We start from the raw sequence: 19,563 nt of genomic DNA, 5'->3' as shown, positions 1-19,563 counted from the left end.
ATGGCATTTCTGCTGTTTTCGTTCCTACTGGGGATGGCAGGTTGCTCCAGAGGATTTTCCAGAAAGCCGAATGAACCCAGGTTTCAGTGGGCTTCTTGCCTAGGTGAGGATTATGTGCTTTTTGCCAAACAATTCAAAAGCCCCTAAAGCAACTGCCAGATCTTACTTGTAGACAGCTGCTCATGTCTATCTGCGAGAGTGAGCTACTGGTAGCCATTTTAGAAACCCTGAAACTTTTTCTTTTCATTTAAAATGATCCATCATTTTGAAAGTAAATCCCTACTGCCACCCTTCTATGTGTGGATTTTAAGATGTACAATTCAAAGAGCAGTTCAGGCAATGCCCTGCCTTTGTGTTGATGCTGGTTCCAAAGCCAGCCTCATGGCATGCTGAAAAGAGAAAAAATCTTAGAGAAAAAGAAAAATCCTCCTCCAACAGTGTTTTATTTAGTGCCATAGGAAAAAAAAAAGATACTGATGCAAACGGGAGTATTGTCAGGTGCAGCCTGTTGACATAAACAGGCTTTGGACAGGCTCATGGGAAGCCACTGATCCTGCAGATGTTTACAACCACTTATAACTTTGTTCACAGGAGCATCACTATGAATGTAAAGCCATGTGCGCTTATGTGCTTGCAGGATGAGAGCTGGGCTGGGGCCCACTGCTGATGGTGGGAGCTGCCAGAGGTGCTGGCAGAAAAATACTCTGTGGAGGCTGGAGGGAGGTCATCGACACTAGCCCCCTGTGAGGCAGGACATGCCAGAGGATTGAGAGGGACTCATGGTGTCTGCCTTCTGCCATGCATGGGGGCCTTTCATTAACTCCTTGAAGACGTCTGTGCTGAACGCTGCTGTTCGGTGTTAACTTCTGGAGAGCTGTAAGGCAGCGCTTAAGCAGAGCCTGCCTAGAAGAGGAAGCACCAGCAGGACACTGGTGTGCCGTTAGTTCACAGATATCTCCCGAAATATGGAGATGCTATGTTATGCTGGTATTCTGCTGTGATTTTTTGCTCTGGGAAGTTTGGGCAGGGCTGCTTACCAGGGAGTCACTGTGCAAGCAAGAGCCAGGATGCTGCAGCTTCTGCTCCATTGGTGGGCTTTGCCCTAGGCAGTTTGGAGCAAAAATTGCACTCTTTCTTTAAAAAAGGAAACAGTTCTGTTTTTAACTGAGCAATTGACTTTACACCCTCTTTTCAAGTAGCAGCAGAATAAAAGCAGCAAGGAAAAGATCATGGAAATACTTGAGAAATTCAGAGGTTACTACCCTCCAAAGAGAAATAAAAACTTCAGAGAGATACTTCCAGATGCCAGAAGAAAGGGCAATTGATGTGGAAAAGCTTCCACCCCTTATCCCCAGGCTGGGTAAATAGGCGTGTCGGGTTATCCCATTTACACTCCGCCTTGGCACTCGGCATTGCGAGGCACAGTCGGCAATTGTCTGTGGCCACTGGCGAGGGGGGCAGGAATGCGGTGACTGGGGGCTTCCTGGGGCGCAGGCAGAGCGGCTGGCTGGCCGGCCGGGTGACCCCTTCCCAAAATAAACAGGAAGCCTGGGAAGCCGTGACCCCTCCACGACACCGCGCCAGCTCTGCTCCCTGCCTTCTGCACAGGAGTCCACAGGCTTCCAAGTACCCTCCGAAAACTGGACAGGGGCTTCACAGGAAACGTTACAGAATGAGAGCAGAAACAGATCATCTGTTGAAAAAATTACTGGAGGGCTTTAGAACTACTATTTAAGCCCCCGGAATAGTCGTATTCCTTGTCTGCGCTTCATCCCCCTGAGCCCACGTTGATGCAGCGTATGAAGCGGGGGCAGAGCTTCCCTTTCTGCCTGCGTTGAAGGGCTGGTGGGCCTGAGCAAAGGAAGAAGAGGAGCCCCAGGGAGTGTGCACCAAGGGATTTCTCGGTTGAGTGGAGGTGTTTGGGCTGGGCAATGCTTTTTCTCTGTTTAGAGGAGTTGGCAGCGAGGTCCTCATGTAAAATAAAAGTCAAAACCAAGGCCCAGACCTTCTCGAAGCCTGGGCCAGAGCTATTAAAGCTGTTTCCAGTGTGGGAGTTCCTGCATTACCAAAACGTCCCTCCTGAAGCAGCAAACAGGCACTTGCTGACAGCTCCAGCTGGCAAGTCACCTCCTGGGCCCATCAGAAGAGTCGTCCATCCCTAAAGGCCTCCCTGCCTTGGTGGTCACCAGCCCCACGGTTTGGGGCAGGACAGGACCGCCGCTGGCAGGGCAGGCAGCCTGGCTGAAGGTAGCCTGTGCTGCTGCTGACCTCGAGGTTTCCTGCCAGCACTGGTGGTTTTGCAATCCCACTTTTCTGCCTGTCCAGCAGTTGCCTCAGCCTCCTTGTGGGATGAGGGCGCCTGGAGGGGCTGGGGGCTCTGGGGGTCCGGTGCTGATGGGTTTGGCCTCCGCGTCTATTTGCTCTTACAAAGACACTCAAAGGAGGAGAAGAAAGGGGAGATGGATTCCCTCTGCCATTATCTAGCAATTGCTAGGATTTTATAGTTACCAAACGCTGGCTCTGGCTGAGCTGGGGAGCAAGAAGCACCGCGCTGGTGCCCTTCCTGCCCATGCTCCCTGCCTCGGGGGGGGCTGCTCTTTGAGGAAACACTACAGCGTATGGAGCGATGCGCAGCTGCTCCGGGAGAGTCTGTTGAACAGACCACTCTTCCTCCAAGAGGAATTTTGGGCACTGGCACGCAAAGGCTGTGAGGCAGTGCATTTGCCTGCAGCCTCGTTTTGTCACAGGCATGTTGAGATACAGTTAGGGTACCCACATTTCTGCTAGCCGTTGCAGCTATAGTATTTTGATTTTGCAACTTAACAAGAGTTAACGCAACTGTGCCCAAATCTGATAAAAACACAGAGTGCAGATGAAATTTGGTTTTGGTCCCCCTGGCACTGCCTCTCATTCCTCTCCCTTTCTCTCCTCCCCATGCCCAGGCAGTGCCCTTCCTTTGTGGGGAGCCCCTCAGGGACCGCTCTGGGCAGTCAGAGCTCTTCTGTCTGCTTCTGCCCCTAGCCTTACCTTTTTGCTTACTGCTGTCTCATACGGTAACTAAAACAAAGTAAAACAGTGTATTTTTATCTTCTTGTACATTCTGTCATATGCGTAGTACACTACTGTGCAGCAATGCTGAGGAGCAATACTTACAAGTTTAGGCATTAATGATGCATTTGTAAACTTAAGCAGCAGAGCTGTATTGCATTTCCCCATCCCATCTGCTTGTACTTTCAGGCAAAAAAAATCACATGCATCCCAGTTCCAGGCACCTACATCCCTCCTGCTCACACTGGGCTCCAGGAAAAGGTGCCTGCCAGGAAGTTCAGACGAGTTTGTATTTGATAAAAGAACACCAGCAATGTTAATAACCGGTAGGCCTGTGCTGGAACCGGCAATTAAGCTGTCTCCTCCTCCAAACTTCAATCATTAAAGGAACTTGCCAAAGGCTGGGACTTGCGTATCACTTAGTCTCCGAAATGGGACTGGATGAGGGACTGAGCACCAGTCATCTTTGGAATGGGACCTGCTGACGTCCTGGCATCACGCCCGAGGAATGGCTGAGCTCGTTGGGGCGGCGGCAGAGGCTGCTTGCACAGGCGCCACTTGCTGCTGATTCAGGGGCCTTGCACGTGCGCTTGGAAGGTGCCAGACGGGCATCCCTCAGCAACCTAACACGTCTCACCACAGTTTCAGCATGAAGTCCATCACAGTCAGAAGCACCAAGCAGCTGCATCTTTGCTCTGTGGTCTGCTAGGAGAGTCCTTTAGAGGCCATGCCAATGGCATGGAGGACACCACTGTCATTTTGTGTCAGACCCCACAGCAGCTTGCTGAGGCGTGGGCAGATGTGTCCACACCTCCTTTAACCACCTCGGGGAGAGCAACAATAGGGAAAAAAACCCACCAGTGTAGACTTCAGCAAGGACTGGTCACCTCGTGCTGACCAGGGCCCCTTGGGTTGTCTCCCTGGCTGTGGCAGAGATGTGGCCCAAGAGTTAAATGCAAGTCCTCTGGTTCCCTTCCCATACACCCTGTGCAGCCTCAGAGGTGAGTAACTTCTGGATGTTGCAGATCTGGGATGGATTTCAATGGCTGATCCAGAGGCAAGAGGACAATCATCTTCATCATCCATTTTCCCTCCGCCAGTTACTATTACTGCTAACTGCTGTTTCCACACACATTGTAATTAAGTGGAAAAAATACAGACCAAATGAAAAAGGGTTTGAGCCTTTCAAAAACATCTCTGTGCTAGCTGCAGCCTGACTCAGCCTTCAATTAACATTCTTACTTAAAATAGTTTTGTTATACAGCTTTTGTTAAACCTTATGTAATAGCAGGCCAAATCACCGCCCCGGAGTGCCACACTGAAGAGAGGAGCTTGGCCCTGGTCTCCTGGGCACCATCTCATCCTGTCCTTGATCCAGATGGCCTTGGACATGGGTGAGCTACTGGAGGAGAGCATGCTGTACACCCGTGGCTCTGCCTTGTGGGGCACATTGAACTGGCGCTGCCACCAGAAGAAGTGGTCCTGCTGTCCCCAACCCCAGCTGCTCGGTTCTGCCCAGCGCTGCCCTTGGCATCATGCTGGTGAGGCTGCTGGCGCAAACATCCATGACGCAGCTAAACCTACCCCAGTGCCCCCATCCTGCTACTCCGAGGGTGCTCCTGGGGCAAGAGGGAGCAGATCGGGGTGGGCGGCCAGGGAGGGACCTCTGCAGTGGCATCAGTTTACAGCTGCCACAGGAGCCCCTCATGCTGCACCTACACCCATCCCATCACCCTGTGCCACCCCTTCCTGAGCTGCCAGGTGGCACGCTGATGAGGAGGAGGGGACACATGGGTCAGCAGGGTCTCCTGGGGACATGGGGCTGCTCTGGAGATGGGTCTGATTTCCTACCAGGGCCTGAGAAGCTTGAGCGCTGGACGCTATCTCCTGCAGAGTGAGATGGCAACCCTGCCTCCATGATCAATAACGATAACATGGGGAAACCTCTGCACGGGGCTCCTCCTGTTCGCTGCAGAGGGATGTCCTTATGGCTCAGTAGTGCTATAAAAGCATTTGATTACCAGCACAATTTTTTCCTTTGTTGTTCGTATCGGTCCTGGCTTCTAAGCAGTACAAAACATGCTCTGTGTGTGTGCATGTGTGCATTTGTGTGTGTGGCCACAGAATATAAAATGGGGGTTTGTATTAAAATCTGGAAAATTTGCACACGGGATGCAGGTATGAAGCGAGGAAGATACTTGCCATGTATACTTCAGTCATTTTAAGCCATTGCTGTCACATTTATGCCTCCACAGACACTCTTTGGAATTGTGGGAATCTCAGCTTGAGTTTGCACGATGCTCCTGAAGAAGGACAATGTTTTAAAAGAGGAGAAGGCTGGAAAAATAAGGATCCGGGCACATCAAAATGTAATATTGCTCACCACCCCCAGCCTCAGGAAAATGATGAACATTGTGGGCACCATTGTGGCCGGTGGCAACTCTGCAAGGTCACTGAACTTGCATAAGGGCGGCATTTGGCCCAAGGTCATCATGCTGACATGAGGTCAGGAAGCCATGCACCTGACCGGTTACCACCGTCTCATCCAGAGGACCATCATGTCTGCTTGGCTCTGCTCAGGGTCCCAGCCCGACCCACCGCCGGTGCTGAAGGACAGTTGCTCCTGCCCTCCACTGAGGAGCTGGGAAAACTCCTAGGAATATCAGAAAAGTCACGTAATGGGCTCAGCTCCTCTTCCCCTGGGAGACCCTGCAGTGGCACACAACCTGGAAAGAAGTAGGTTAATGCAAGCGAAGTTCTTTCTTCTGAATTTTGTTTTATATGGAGAGTTATGTGTTTTGGCAGACTTTTTGATGAATAGGTCAGCAGGGCGTGGAAATGTATTCTAAAGCTTTCTGCATCCTTGCACATGCTTCTAGTTGCCGGGGGTTTTGCCTACTTCTTCACTTGGAAAGGTTTAAAAGGAAATGCAAATTGTAGGCAAAGGGCAGAGATAGGTTTTTGTAAATATGTTTGGCACAGATTTTAGCCATTCCCTTGTCATTTATGAAACAACAGAAAGAACCCCCCCCCCCCTCAACTACATACGATATGAAAATACCATTTTCTCTGTTTACGAATGGTAAAAAAAGCCCATCACAACCTGCTATATGCACCTTCAGATAACATATATAAATATCCATAACATTGTGTTTGCCTCAGAAGTAGTACAAGGGAAGTATGGGAGGAATCTGGACTTTTTCACATCATCTTCCAAAACTAGCATCGGTAACAAAAAGATACTGTTTCGCGTACTTCAAAAAGAGGTGAATGTTTATGCATGGTGGGGTTTCAGAACCAAACTTGCACACCTGAAATATGAGAAAAATTGTATGACCAAAAGACTAAGAAACTCTTTTCAGATGTAACCAGATACCCTGTCCAACAGACTGGAATACTTAAAATCCTTTTTAACCAACAGCATGTCAAGACATGCCTCCTTCGGACACTGTTAAGACATCCAGCCCCCATATTTTACATACCCTCCTAATTACATTCATATGTTTGGTTTCATATTTGACCTCTCTGTTGCAACAGAGTGCCAAGGAAAGCACTCCTCCTCTTAGGTCTGATACAGGAATTAAGCTGGAGAGTCTGAGGGATTGTTGTATTCCTCATATATGCTCTAGAGTGACAGGCACCAATAACCGCACAACAAAATAAAAACATTTTAAAAATCCCCAGTGTAAATGTGCACTTTCAAATTTAAAGTAAGTACGGTCTGGGCTCTTTCTCTGCCTTGTTTTTTTGCAGCACTTTGGTGTTCACACCTCTACTGCTTCCTCCATAATTTGGCAGCTCACCAGCTACCAGGTTTCAGCTTGTCTTTATTAGGAAGAAAAGACTATTTGCACAAAAATTGCATCATTCCAGAGTGCGAAACTGACTCATCTCAGTTGATAGGACTTTTGTCACTGAATTCAGTAGGCTTAGGTTCCCAGTGCACTGGGAATGGCTTTACATGAAACCCTGGGCTGTACAAGGTGATGGAACACTGAGCAAAAGACACCAACTGCACAGAGAAATTCACTTTTTCTTCCCTCCCCTAAGTTCTCTAAGAAGGCAAAGCCAAAAATCACATCACTGTCAGCAAGAACAGGATTGGACCCTTTCTAGATCTAGATATAAAACCAGATAAATGTGATGGTTTGGCACTAAATGCATGTGCTTTAAAAGCACATTATCAGTGAGAAAAAGGTCTGAAGGCACAGTGATTCCTAAATTGTGGCCTTTGGACCATCGCTGTTGTTTTGGGGAAGGAAAGAGCAATAGCAGCAGAAAGAGTGAAGTGGCTGGCAGCCTACACAAGGATGGATTTCGCTCTCGGCCCTTTCTCAGGCGAGACACGAGTTTTTCCTGAGTGCAGTCCGCAAGGCTGGATCACAGCCCCTCAGCCTTCAGCACGTCGGGATTTCCAGATTCAGGACAATGCGTCTGGGATTTTTTGGGTGAGCTGCACCTTCTGTATGTTTGGCTTGGACAATCGAGTTTAAATACTGTGCTGCTGTGCTCTCCTTTAGCACTGTTATTACAGCCTTGCTTGTGAAGCAAGAAGAGTAATCCTCATGTAAAAATAATAGCGTTGCAGACCTAGACGGCAGATGGTGTTATTAAATACCTGGGCAAAGTCTAAGGTCATCATGCCTTAACAATTAACAAGATATATTGTCTATCGCTTAATAGGTAACCTTCTAGTGTGGGATGTTTGCAAGGCCGAGCAGAGTGGCAAGTGGTATCTTGTCCAAGCCCAGATAACTCTTCCAGTTAAACAAATATTTGGCAACCATTTTCTTGCCTAAATTTGTTGCTACCAACGCGTCAGATAGAAATAATATGATTCCATTTAATGTCCTCTTTAACCAACTGCATTAGGTTTTAACTAGATGGCAACAATTTGTGCACTTATTGATAGTTGCCTGGCATATAGGTTAATTTATAAAAGCACAGAGAGGCAAATCCTCAGGCAATGTAAATCATCGTGAGTCTGCCGCAAGGTATGTCTCTGACTGGCTCTGGCAAGGTACCATGTGTGTGAGGAGCGCTCACCAGCCATTTTTTGTTGTCCACAGAGATCTTCAGCCATGAGGCGTCTTTCTTCTTACTCATGGGACCACTGTTCTGGGGAAAGCGCACATTTATCTGTATTGATGAAGTTGAACCTCGGTAATATGTGGTAGGGCTGTCCTCATTGCATGATCTAATAAAATTTTCAGGCAGAGCTCCCTCTAAGGATTCATTTTATATCGTAACAACTGCACTTTATCAATGTTTCCCTTGATATTTGCCTAGCCTTCCCTGAACTTTACCTCTCAGATCATCGCTGTTGTTTTAGGGAAGGAAAGAGCATTCACTTCTTGAATGGCCCTCCCAGCTGTGACAGCAACTTTGTGTATCTGCTCATTTACTTATTTTTTCCTCAGCTGTTTCTTCCCTGCCGGTACCCCTTGGAGAGTTTGCCGAGGCCAGCTGCCCAGACCACCCTATTATACAGCCATCGCCGTTCCAGCGGGACCCAGTTATATTTTTGCCTGAGCAGGGCAGCTCGCTCCCATTGGCATGCCTGGCATTCAGAAAGGCTGCTCCTCTGAAGTGCCGCCCATCTTCTTTTCTGCTGTTGCCTCCTTTTAGAAGCGTAGACAAGGGCACCTGCATTGATTTCAGGGATGTGGGCCCCTCCACCACCTTTTCTGGGCCTTCACTGAAGCCACGGAGGCTCAGCATCACTCTTTGGGGCAGGTTCTAGCTATGGAGTGGCAAGATAGGGAGCAAAAGCAGAATCCTGCCGCTGCCAATAGTTTCACACAGCACTTTTCCTCCGTGGTAATTGCTCTCCAGCTAGGATCCATGAACTTGAGAACAAAGTACATTTTATTATTTACAAGGGTTAGATGACAAATACAAACAGATGGTGCAAAGATGACTCCTAATGCATAGTGATCAAGGAATTTAATATTCATGGGCAAAGGCCTGGAAGATTAAGTAAACAGATTCACATATGCAGGGGAAAGTATCTCCTAACAATGCATAAAGTCAGCACGGCCTTTTGTGCCCTGTTAACCACTTGGGTCAGGGTGAGTAACATAAAAGGAAAGACTGGCCAAATTTTCCAGGCTTCCTCAAGTGCTCAAATCGAGCAGCATCTTTGTAAGGAAACCCTTGGAGGGGTTTTTTTTTGCAAAACCGAGAAAAAAACTTCTGTTTTGCTGTTGAAGATGGCTGCAAAGCCTGAGCGTACTCCAGTCTGCTGCTGCCCTTAGGTAAAGCAGTCCTACCTGCATGACGCTGCTGTTTTAACCGGGACTGGTCGGATGAGTTATGATTACTCACCCGAGCAAGGGTTGTGGCACTGGAGGCTCACCACACCGCTTTGCTGTTAATGACAACTCTCGTGGCAGAAGCTGGGATTTCGCTGGTGCTGCTTTCACATGTAGTCATCTTGCAGAGGCAATTTCAACACTGATGAATGTTACGAGCCAGGTCCTCAGCATGAATCATCCTGTCCTTCCAGATGACTTTTTCTTTCTGCTGTTTACATCAGATGCAGGGAATTTTGATGCTTTTCTGTGCCTGTGACTAAAGGAGTGTTTAATATGAGAAGCGATTTCCAAACTCACTGAAGTCATCCCTCTATATATTTCCTTTTGTTGTTGTTGCTGCTCTCATTTTGAGTGTGGGCAGCTAGTGAGATGTGTCTAAGGCGCTACTGACTGAGCGCTGAACGTACAGCAAGAAAGAAAAGCAGGAGGAAGAGTTTATCAATGCCTGTTGCTGGCCTGTGCCCAAAAGTTTGCTCTTCAACTTGATCAGTCTTCCATTTTTCTCATCCAGATCAGGTTGTTGAACGAGCAGCTTGCCTGGGGTTTGGTGATCCCATCAGCTTGTGCGATTGCTGAGCCCTGAGAAGGTGTGCGCATGGAGTCAGAGGCTGTGGCAAGAGCAGGGCAGCAGCCCTCAGGTATTTGCCTCCCTGCCTTCTCTTACAAAAGCCCTTCGCCAATGCAACATAGCACCAGGATGCCATGGCCTGCAGACGAACAGGAGAAGCTAGGAGATGGGGTAGGGCTGGAGAAGGGTCAAGCTCCGAGATGCAGCACACAAAGTGTGGTGGAAAGCTGCCCGTGGACATGGAGGTGAGCTCTGCCCTTGCCACTCCACCACTGCAGCCAGGGGAGGAAAAATGACACCCCTTACTCAAGAAAAGGTACCGCTGTTTGGCTGCTCCATTTTCATCCTCCTTCTGTAGCTGTAGCCACTGCAGTTATTCCTATAGCTGCCTCCCAAATCACTGACAACATCTGGCAGCTCTGGATGCTTGCTCTTAGGATCTTGCTGCTCTGCAGAGCCTTTTCCACAGCACCTGGCAGCACCCTGGAAATCGTATTGGGTGCATGAATCCTTGTGAAGAACACAATGTGAGGAAAGAAGTGCTTATTGCCATGACTCCAAGTCTCAGATTTCCAGTGGGGCCACAGTGCTCCACGAGGAAGTCATGCTGCACACAGCAGCGGGGGCAGAGCATCTCTGTGTCTGGTATCTGCCCGGAAACTTGTCTGGCTCTGTGGGTGCGTTTGGTTGATACAGCTATGCAAGTTGGAATGTGGCCCAAGATATACGGCAGAGAAACCTGCCCTGTGAGTAAAAGCCTTTGTGAAGATGGATCCCATCTGTACATGATTTCATCAGCTCCACGAAATGTGCAGGACATTCATATGGTGAAATAGGCAGAGCTCCTGTTCCAAGAGAAAATCCTTCTGTTTGCTTTTCCATGGAAGTCTGTTGCTGTATGAGGAGGTGAAACCTTTGTTGACACTGTTGTGCGCTTAATCACAGGATGGGACAAGTGCTGGGACTATGCTAACATCGTCCTAAAAATCATGTGCACGGAGAAGCATCAAAAGGACACCGAAACACTGGCATCATCCTCCTTTTTGCCTTCTCTTGCTTAAATATGGAGATGCTTAAAGCAGCGTAAATACAGTTCAGGCTGGTTCAGCTAACCAGCAGTCCACAGTGCTGAAACACTCCCCCCGTCCAAGCCAGCTCCCTGCCAGCCATTTCATTTACCATATGTTTGGTGTGGTTTTTGGCTGAGCCAGCCTGAGGACTTTTTTGGGTAGGCCTGCAAAACAGTTTTTCCTTCCCTCCACCCAAACGTGAGCAAGTCCCGTCTGCCACCGTCACGCCGTTGCGCAGGGTCATCCTGGCTGTTTTGGGCAGAATTAGTCAGAGGGGCCTCTGGAAAAAAGCCCAAAGAGGGCTGATTCATTTTCCATAAGAGTGTTTGTGTTAAGGACACCATAGGAAGAGAACTTCTTCAGCATCACGCCCAGCTGCTATTTTAGCTGCTTTTTCCTGTCGTGCAGTAATATCCCCAGCAATCGCCGCTTGCTTTCCTGCTGGAAAGGCAACCTGAGGAGGCTACAGACAGCAGTAATGGTAGATCTCGACATGAACGGGAGCCCCAGCAGAGCCGGCAGTACCCAGCAGCAGTCCACCAATGTGCTTTCCTGCAGCCGCCTCGTTTTTCTAGTTTGGTTTCTGTTTCTTTGCTGCAAGTGTCTGTTAGGTTTGCAGAGGAAGCCGCTGAAGTGTGAGCCAGGGCAGCCGCCGATGCTGGCCTGCCCATGCAGCCCGAGAGCCCAGCTCGGAGCAGCGGTGGCCTTCCCAGTCTTTGCGTGGGTGCCAGCTCAGCCACCCAGTGACAACACTGCTGGGTAAGAAGGCTGATGACTTTCCCAGGAAAGGAAAAAGGAAGGATTGGGTATGCACTGGGAAGGATTAGCTCACACGGGTGCCAGGAAGGAGCAAACCTGGCAGGGTTAGGACACTTTTCTCCAAGCATCGGGTCCGGTGCTGGGGATGGCTTGCCGTAGCCTGGCTGCACTTCACGCTTGTGCTGCCTGCTGCAGGGGCTGCCCAGCTTGGGCAAAACCAGAGCAAACTGTGGTGTGGGGCAGGTTGCTCTGGAAAGGCGACACTGGTGCTAAGGCACCCTAAGAGACCAGCTGCAGCAGGCCAGTAGTCAGGATGGAGATGCTGGGCAATGCTGGAGGACCACACTGGGATACAGTGTCCCTTATCCCAGGATGCAATACCCAGACATACAATCTGGCTGGTGCCGTCCAGCTAGGGCCCAGGACAAGTCTAGCCAATCAGGAGAAAAAGAAAAAGGAGTTTAAACACACGTCTCTGCCCTTTTTTAAGCAGATGCCAGAAGGTGGGAAGGCCTGGCAGCCTCTTTCCTTCCTGCCCCATGCTCAGAGCACGTATTCCCAGGGGAACAGCAGTATTTCATGGAGACAAGTCACGTTCCCCCAGCAGAGGAGCTTTGCAAAAGAGTTTCAGGGTGTCTGTTCACCAGGCACTGTTCTCTAGATTTGCTGACCTGAGGGAACAGCTTTGCCAGGTAAGCCCTCCAAGCAAAGATTAAAAAAAAAAAAAAAGTAACCTGCAGGGCTGCAATTCCTGCCTCCCTTTCTGCTGAATTAATTGCTAGAAAGGCAGCCCAGCTGCACAGCAACCAGGCACTCCATCCCCTCTGGAGGAAGGTATTAGCGTTTGGCCTTACCTCTATGCTTCTGTTCTCTGAACCAGTGTGTCTGACCATCCTGATTCACCCTGGAACTGAGACTTGGAATTTGGCTTGATATCCACTGGAAGGAAATGTAAACATTCATGCCTATAAGCAGCTTCTTTTGCAGGTGCACTACCCCAGCACACGAACACGTGTCCCAGCTGAGAGACTGGCTGTGCATGGCATGGGCAGGAGCATCTCTTGCCCTGCCTGCCTCATCCTCCCCAGCTCAGACTCAGCCCGCGGCTGCTCCTGGAGGCACCAGACCCACATGCTGTAGGACTGCTGCAGGGGCCGGGGGAGCTGTCCTGCGCCCACAGGAGGGGCTGGCCCCAAGACCATGTGGGGCAGGACAGGGGCTGCCCCCCGCCGCCGGCACCTGGAGGGCCAATTTTGTCTGAGTAAGCCAGAAGAGCATTGAGGGTCCCTTGGGCACCAGCCCCTGCTCCCTCGCCTCCATCGCTCTTGTGTCCAAAGACACAAGCTGGCCTTTAATCAGAGTTAGCTATGCATCTTCTGTTCCTCCAACGGGTGTTTGGAGCATGCTGACCCCAGACAGGGACTCAGCATGTGCATCCCTACCTCGAATTCAGGGAGAGCTGCAAGCAGGGAGGGGAGTGGGGTGGGATGGCCAGGGCTGCCACATGCACGGCTGCAGGCAGGATTTCTTCCCTTTTCTCATTTCAGGAGAAACCATTGCAAATTTCACAGACCTTTCTAGTGCAGGCGGACAACAGGGTAATTAATTCTGAGCGAAGGGAATTAACATCAGCAAATAGTAAGGGCACTGCTAAATGCTAGGGACTGGTCCCTTCTCCTGCAGAAGCAGAGGTGGGCAGAGGCAGGCTTAGAAAAGAAGGGGAAAGCACCCAGGTGAGGGCAGGGATCTCTGCAGAGAGAACCCGGCAGATAAAAGGCAAAAAGAACAAAGGGAGAGACGCTGGGGAAATATGACGGAGCAGATGCATCGCTTATCTGCTCCCGCATCAAATAAAATTCCGAGGTGTAAACCAAAAGCAATGACTAACCCAAAGCTAAGGACTGGCCGATGGGAAGGGGTTGTGCTGCTGTAATCAAAGGGCTGAGCTTAAAGCATTTTAGTTAAAGCATTGCACACGTGGGCTGCTGATAAGAGGAAAAAAAAATCTGACTTTATGGCTTCCAGCAAAGTATCACAAACACGGTGGCTTCCTGGTGCAAAGTGCTGATCCTGTACAAATGCGTGCTTCCATTTGTTCAGAAATTGTTGATGAGTTAAGGCTGTACTGGCTGCCTTTATGCTGGATAAGGCATGGCCTGTCTTCCAACAGGTAGTTTAATGCCAGCAAAAGAAGTAACCAAGAGCCAGAATAAGCACATGGTATGTAATTTTGTCTCTTCCAACAGAAATATGACTGGGAGTTCACAAATAATCCTAATCAATCTTTTCCTAGGTACCGCCACTTGTCTAATTTTCACTTAAGTCAAAGCTATTTTAGTTTAATTGGCTATTTCAGTTAAATACATGTCAGCGCGATTGTTCCTAGCTCTTTAGCCCCAATATAACTAATTTTCCAGGGCAATGCAAATACCAAGAGAAATGATGCTCACAAGCCATAGGGCACTGACATGTTCCTTTGGCAAATGCCTGTCCTGGTCTTAGGTGCTGGAGGAACCCTGTGGTGTGTGGGGTGAGCAGAGAGACCTTCCCTGGGGGGGCCTGAGGCCAGGTGAGGGCTTTGGGCAGGGGCAGGTGAGAGAGCCATGGCAGGAGCCGGCAGACGGGAGCGGCAGGCATCTTCCAGCTGCCAAGTCAGTGTGGAAACCTCCTCCTCTGGGTTTATTGCTGCAAGGTGTGTGCTTGCCTGCATACTCACCCTGACCTACCCTCACCTGCGGTTCGAACCAGCACGTCTGGCCGAATATTTCAGATGACGGAGTATGTGTTCACTCCTGCCACCTCCAGGAGAGGAGCAACTCGGACAGATTGAGGCAGCAACATCTTCAAATGACAGCTTGATCCACCACACCAACTCATGAGTCAGGGCTGTGACTCACAGCCAGAGACAACTTGGCTTGTGGAGGATGCAGCTCCTGCCCCAGCTGCCTGCTCTGCCCTGCCCGCGTCGCCCGGGCACATGCTGCACAGCCCGTGAGCTGCTTTTTGCATCAACCTGCTTCAGCACCAGCCCTGCGAGGCTAACAGCCAGCCAACCTCCCTCGCAGCACCTTCTCTGGAGCAATGCAAACCATGGTGGGCATGTGTCGCTTCAATGTCCAACCCCATATGAATCACTCACAGCATGGCCTGGAGGCCCACCTATCCTCTAAATCCTTTAAACTGTGTTTCCAGGGCAAAAGTACGATGGAAACATGCTTTTTCATACCACTGAGTTGGTTCCAATAGCTGTTTAGATGGCAAAAAATAAGCCCTGTATGTCTTGCAGCTTCTTGAGGTTTTGCTTTTCCTTTCTCTCTGAGAGATTCGCCTTTGATGACTGGAGAGCAAGAAGATTTCCACCCATACAAGGTAAGTCTGTTGGTGCTCAGAGGAAATGGGGTTCCTGTGAAGGCCTGATTTTAGTTGCGCCAATGATTTTAGGTGCATCGACATTTCAGGTGTTAAAGGCGAGTCTGCATTTCATATGTGCTGCGTGCTCCAAAAAACTCTCTGCCTTAGGCCAGTCCCAAGGCTTGAATATTAATAAAGGAGTTTCCCTAAATGAACAACGTGTACTGTCTCATGTCTTATGCCTGCCTTGAATTTAAAATAGCCTGGTGCAGCCATAGGAAAGTTTCATGTCACTGTAACTCCACATCAACCGCAGGTGTGGATGATGCTGTTCTGCTGGGACACGCTTACGAGCGGTTTCCAGCACAGCTTTCTTGTGAGGAATGGAGCTGATCCGGGCTGAGTGCAACTGGACGTTGAGGTCTCCAGGCGTGGATGCTTCGGGGCAGAGCTGTTTGTCTCACTGTTTCCACACTGCTGCTTTATTTTTAACCACCAGGACTGAGTTTCCCAAAAGGACTGCATCGTCACAGACAACAGGATATTAAATTTAAGTGGCAGATTTCCGCAGTGGTCACTTTTTTCCAAAATCCACAGAGACCACGGCGGCTCCCAGAGCAAAGGCACGGAGAGTGGGTGTTCCACGTGGCCCATCTCCTGCCTGCGGTGCTGCCCCGCGGGGCTGGTGTCTGCCTTACGAAAAGGTGATAGCTGGAAAGTTTCTTCTGCGTTTTGCCCTTTGAAAGGATGTGTTTAGTGCCACCACCTTGCTTCAGATACCTGTCGTACATGAGGCTGAAAGCAACGCTAAGGGGGACAGCGAGGTTTAGTTTGTGTCTTTGAGGAAACCTGCCTCTCACTCCCAGATGTTGCCGTGCTCTCCCTCTCAGAGCCCCAACTTGCAATCTTCTCCATCGCTCCCTGTGTCTCTGTGCTTTACAGGCACCATTATCTCTAACCAGCCCCTGCCTTCCTGGCCCGTGCCTGCATGGAGAGCTGGTCTTGAGGGCTGTGGGAGCAAGCCTGGGGCCAAGGCCTTTCTCAGGGTGTTCTTCCCGTGTCCCTTTCCCACATGCATTCGTCCCAAGCTTGTTATCGCTTCTTTGAAGTCTGGCATACAGAAAGCGCATTTGCTTGGAACAGAGAAGATATGAAAATGCAAATGGTGAGCAAACTGACTGGAGAGGGAAACATTTCTAGTTCTCCTTTTTGGGTGTTTTCCCAGCTCACAGCCTCTTTGTGCCGAGACAGCCTGTGACGAGAGCTGGGGCTGTTCATCCTGACGAAGAGAAGGCTCCAGGGACACCTTAGAGCAGCCTTCCAGTACCTAAAGGGGGCCTACAGGAAATCTGGAGAGGGGCTTTTTACAAAGGCACGTAGTGATAGGACAAGGGGTAATGGCTTTAAACTGGAAGAAGGTAGATTTTGAGTAGTTATAAGGAAGAAATTCTTTACTGTGAGGGTGGTGAGGCACAGGAACAGGTTGCCCAGAGAAGTTGTGGATGCCCCATTCCTGGAAGTTATCAAGGCCAGGTTGGATGGGGCTTTGAGTGACCTGGTCTAGTGGAAGGTGTCCCTGCCCAGGGCAGGGGGGTTGGATCTAGGTGATCTTTAAGGTCCCTTCCAACCCAAACCACTCTATGACTCTATGATCGGTAACAACCTCCAGAGATGTCCCCCATCGCATCTCCCTCCAGTGAGGGAGTGATCCCCCTAGCCTGTGCCAACGAGCAGTCACTGGAGGCACAGAAGGGCTGGATACTGGGGTGGTCACCACTCCACACAACACAACAGACATCCTGGCTTTTAACCAAAAGGGTGATGCTGCTCCTGTGTTTCTGCAGCATGCAGTGAACGACTGGCATCACCACACTTTCATTGCCTCTTTTTTTTACACTATAAGATGAATATCCCTTCCTCTTCTCCTCCCTCCCTGCTCCAAACGTTCGCCAAACCTCGGAACAAGCAGTGGAGGGAGTTGTGCCCTTCGCTGCCACCTCACAGCCCCCTCTTCCTTCCCACCAGCCCTGCCTGCCCTCAGCAGGGTGCGGGCAGCAGCTGTGGGGCGGGCAGCCACCAGCCATTCCACCTGGGGTTTGCTCCCCCTGGGGACCCCAGGCCTGCTTCCACACAGCTGCTCCTCTCAAGCCATTTCTGAAGTTTCAGGCGGCCTTGGAGACGTTGCAACCCAAGCACCCGGGAGATGTTGCAACGGGGCATTTTGTTATATAGCAAAAACCACCTTTCTTCTGCCCCTCTCAAACCTCTCGTTCGTGGCCACGACTGCTGTGGGGCTGTGCAGCAGCTCATGTCTGCGACCAAGCTAAAAATAATTTCTCTTTTGGGTTATTTTTAAGGCCAATCATTTCCTTGATCCCCTTCAGATGAAAGCGCAGCATGGGGAGGGAGCAGGAGTGGGGCACCCACAGCATGGGCAGCCCCAGAGGAGGTATGGGTCTGGGGAGGCTCATCTCTGCTCCCACGGATGCCCACGCAGAAAGCCAGTCCTCTGAGGTTTTTAGGGCAGGCTGCAGGAGGCTGAGATCACACCCTTCGCCTGCTCTTCCCTCGCCTGATTACAGGTTGTCTAGACTGAGAAGTGCAGGTTTTGCTCTTGGAGCATGAGCAGAATAAGGTGCAACACACTGCTCTCCACATAGTGGGAAAGCAACGTCAGTGCCTGCCCAAGGAGGCTTTCTGTTTCGGCTCGGGCTGGCTTTACCTCTGCCACGCAGGCAGACGACGGGGCAGCCCCTGCCCGTGCAGTACCTGTGGCACAGGTAGGGCTTTGGTTGCCAAGGCACTGGAAAAAATGGCTCAACATGGATCAGAAGGTGGTGGTATTAAACACAAGTTGCTTCAAAGCTGCTGTCGGTTGGTGAGAAAATAATTTAAAATTAAACCAGTTCTGAAACTTTCTACCGCAAGTGGTTACAAGCCTGAGTGTTGTAAAATTGGACGGTTTCCTCTTTTCCTCGCAACGATCATGTCCTTGATTCCTCCTTTAGGCTGCTCTGGCAGTTCTTCCACAGTAATAAAAAGGCATGACACAGCATATGTTTTGTGGCTCACCTTGCCAAACAAAATTACAATGTTAGTGTAGCTTCTCTGCCTTTGCATAATAAACTCTACAAAGGAGCTAGAGAGAGGGTAAGCATCTGTGCCAAGATAAAAGCAAAAACAAGAAGTACAAAAGTCTGGTTTAAAGCAGTCTTGGTTTAAAGTAATGCTTTCTAGAATGACTTATCTTGAAACTGTTGCAGACAGTTAGGGAAAGTCATACAGTTTCTAAATGTCTGTTACGTTTTAAATCTGCAGCTATGTTGCTAAGATTAAAAAAAAAAAAAAAAAGAAAGCAACTTTGAGCACTCACAGCCGCGGCATGGGAGAGCATCTTCGGCACAACACGTGCTAGGGCTGGGAGGAAGTGGGCTGCAAAGGAATGGCTCATTCCCTGCTCCTCGGGCTGGCTGGGCATCGGCTGCATTTTTAACAGTGTCCGGGACAGTCTTGATGTTATGGTACATTGCACTAACTGTCAACGAGGGGAATTTGGTGTGCGGGGAGGAGGTAGATTGAGTGAGAGGTGTGCCCAGCCGTGCTTCCTTTTTCATCACCTTACTGTCATCCCTGTCCCTCGGGGGCTTGAAAGGAGCGCGCAGACCTCGCTGGGCAGTCCAAGGGAATGGAAGGATTTCCCTGTACAGAGGATGATGACAGGGAAAAGGGGAAATCCTTCAGTCTATGGATCTGCCAAATCTGTTCCAGGAAAAAGGCAAAAAGCTGCCCCAGCAAGCCCACTGCGCTTATGCCTGCCACAAACCCGTGTTAACAGCTGAATTAACACTCAGGCAGCTGGAGTGGTTCAAATACTGAACAAGACCAGATCCTACTTCATTAATGCCAAATACAAAACTCCCAGAAAAAAGATCTGGCCCTTAATTTCTGGAAGTCCTACTAAGTCAATTAAAAGGAAAGAAAAGAAAATAAATGGATGAGGAAAATTTTGCCATCAGTTATGGCAGCTGGCAGCAGCAAGGTCACCCAGGTAGGCAGTCCTCCCTTGCTTTTAGGCAGACATGAAACCTTGTCATCCTTCGCTATCACACCCAACAGCCCATTTTGCAACGTGCTGTACAGTCAGAGAGATGGTGTCAGTCTGCCCAAATTCCTTACAGAGACCTTTGCACAACGTCTCTGCAGCCAAAACTTGTTTATTAAAAGCTTGCTTACCAGAAATGAGGTCCTGTCATTTGATGGGCATGAGGTATGTTCATGCATTAAACACACTGAAATATCACCTGCTTGTCCTAACCCTTGTTTTTCTAAATCACCTTCACGTTCACTGTGATGTGCCATGGGTGAGACTTGACAGCATTTGCTAGCCATAGAAGAATTGAGCCAACAACTTTTCTTTTGATAAGAAGAGATTCTTTTGGTAAGAAGATAT

This window comes from Chlamydotis macqueenii, chromosome 3, assembly GCF_036417535.1.
Source record: "Chlamydotis macqueenii isolate bChlMac1 chromosome 3, bChlMac1.mat, whole genome shotgun sequence".
Taxonomy (NCBI): domain Eukaryota; kingdom Metazoa; phylum Chordata; class Aves; order Otidiformes; family Otididae; genus Chlamydotis; species Chlamydotis macqueenii.
Note: the sequence above shows the minus strand (reverse complement) of the source record.